The sequence below is a fragment of the Siphateles boraxobius genome, unplaced genomic scaffold (assembly GCF_051911475.1).
Source record: "Siphateles boraxobius isolate OS27281-9 unplaced genomic scaffold, OSU_SipBor_1 110, whole genome shotgun sequence".
Lineage (NCBI taxonomy): Eukaryota > Metazoa > Chordata > Actinopteri > Cypriniformes > Leuciscidae > Siphateles > Siphateles boraxobius.
In genome coordinates this window covers 12,754-15,295 of record NW_027508712.1, presented here as the reverse complement: position 1 = coordinate 15,295, position 2,542 = coordinate 12,754, and the positions used below count along the sequence as shown (strand labels likewise).

The following is a 2,542-nucleotide window of genomic DNA, read 5'->3' as shown; positions in this document are numbered from 1 at the left end:
CAACCCTACACCAAAGTAGCACAACACTTCAGATCATTTGCAAAATGGAACACTTTTGTCAAAACTATTCAATGTCTTATAAAAACCTTATTTTGTTGTCATAACATAAACACAACCATCATATGGTTTGACTCTGTTTGAATCAGTTAAACACTCCTGGGCTCAACCTAAAACACTTGTGTGTATTTTTACACACAGTGTAAAAATAAATTCACCAACACCAGATGACACAAATTTTGCAGACTAATGAAAATATGTATTTCTTTTCATGTACTCAAGTCAGTCAATACTGAACATTTCAACAAAAAAACATTTTCCAGTTTTCATACAGTATTACTGAACGTACCATTGTACTGTAAGCTTACAGTAATACTGTAACAAATTACATATCTAGTTCAGTACTAAACATCTCTCCGCCTAGTTGGTTCTGGCCACAGGGCCTCGTCAACATCACAGGCTATATTTTCATTTGCAAGGCAACGTGAGAAGAATCTTTTCGAGTGACGAATCCACCCTTGTATGAATGCTGCTTCAATTTGATCACATGCTTCCTCCATAGCTTGAATGAGGGGCATCTGGACATAGGGCCGGAGATCATAAACCTTCCACCGCCATGTTGAGAAGAACTCCTCGATGGGGTTTAGGAAGGGGGAGTATGGTGGAAGATACTGAGCTGTAAATTGTGGGTGTTGATGAAACCAGTTTTGGACCAGAGCAGAACGATGGAAAGCTACATTGTCCCAGATGACAATGTATTGCATCTGGTCCCTTTGGTTTGCTGCTGTGATAATATCGTGTAATCTGTCTAAAAATTTAAGAATGAGGACAGTGTTGTAAGGACCCAAGTTGGCATGGTAGTGGATGACCCCATTCTGTGTAATGGCAGCACAAAGGGTAATGTTACCCCCACGTTGCCCTGGTACATTGACAATAGCCCTGTGGCCAATGATGTTTCTTCCCCTTCTTCGCACTGTTGTCAGGTTAAATCCAGCCTCATCAATGTATATAAACTCATGCGGGACTTCCTCCGCATCCATTTGCAAAACTCTCTGAAAAACAGCAAAAGATCACATTGTGTAGATCAATATACTGTAGGTCTGCTATATAGTAAAATTACATGTACAGTAAAAAGGTTATGTGTGCAGTACACAATACTACAGTCAGTGAACAAAACGTACCACCACATATTCACGCCGCAGGATCTTCACCATGTCTGAATTTCTTTCAAATGGCACTTTATACAGTTGTTTCATCAGAACTCGATGTTTTTTAAGGATACGGGCTATTGTTGACAGAGAGACCTGTTGGACATTATTGAAAATGAGGAGATCATTGACAATATGGGCTTGAATTTCTCGAAGTCTGATTGCATTATTGGCCAAAACGAGGTTTATGATCTCTCTCTCTTGCTCCTGTGTGAATATGGGGCCCCTCCCTCATTGGTGCTCACGATGTTCAATCCTATGTTGGCCAAACAAAATACATAGCTCACTGTAAAATGACACATGCAGTAACCAATGGATTTTCTGTTGATTGAAGAGAAGTTTCTCACCTGTGCTCTTGACGAAATGTCCGAACTATTGATGCCACCGTGTACCTGCTTAGGTTAGGCTGTACTCTCAGTCCAGCTTCCCTCAGTGTTAGTCCGTGGTTTATTACATGGTCCACAATTGTTGCACGAATTTCGTTACACAGATTTGGTTGTCTTCTTCTTTGTTCATGTCCTACCACTCCTCCAGGTCTTCCTTTCCCTCTCCCTCTCCCTCTCCCTCTTCCTCTTCCTCTTCCACCTCCACCTCCACCTCCACCTTCACCTTCACCTTGTTCTCTCCGGATTCCCCCCTCTCATCCGCACTCTCCCTCTTCCTCTTTCTCTGACACCGTCCATTTTGAAGACAGGTGAACTCACCTGTTGCCTTTTTATAGTACTTAAACCTGATTGGTGTGTCTACAATTAAGCACCAGTGTGTGTGCACACCTGGTGGCTGTGTTTAACCAATTGGTTCATGGGTGTGTTCATTTGAAACCCTTTGGTAAATTTCTGTGTCAAATGCATACAAGTGTGTTTAGTGTTTTGCAAATCACTGTGTGTAATGTTTTGCAAAAAGTGTGAAGCTGACAATGTGCTTACAGTTGTGCAAATCTAGGCCGGTGTTTTGCTCCTTGAGTGTAAGGTTTTGCTAATTGTGGGAAAGTTCTAATTTTACTGTGTAAGCAATAGAAAAAAAAACTGTAACTAAATGAAATCAACAATCAAACCAAGATTGGTCTGCAGCGTTCGACCTGAGAGACATGTACTTCAGATCTCTATCCTTCCACACCTCAGGCCATCCTGTGTTCATGCGTTTGAAAGGTGTGAAGTATCAGTACAAAGTCCTACCCTTCACGTGCTCATAGCCAGTTGGGTCCTCAGGTCAACTGGGAAAGAGTAAACTCGTCCACGGGCTGAGGATCTCTTTTCTAGTTTGGAGATGGATTCGGTCCAGCACTTCTTTGAAAAAGAGTGTGTGGGTGGTTAGTGCTGTATAGAAGTTTGAAAGGG

At 41.9% G+C, this 2,542-nt stretch overlaps 1 long non-coding RNA gene across 1 annotated transcript; it reads right to left on the bottom strand.

Annotated features, from left to right (window-relative positions):
* Positions 1-279: 279 nt before the first annotated feature.
* Positions 280-1,793, bottom strand: LOC143704934 (uncharacterized). The gene is made up of 3 exons (XR_013191877.1): positions 1,553-1,793; positions 1,179-1,461; positions 280-1,049 (listed from the first exon to the last, which is right to left on the bottom strand). It is a non-coding gene; the product is annotated as an uncharacterized LOC143704934 (long non-coding RNA).
* Positions 1,794-2,542: the final 749 nt, after the last annotated feature.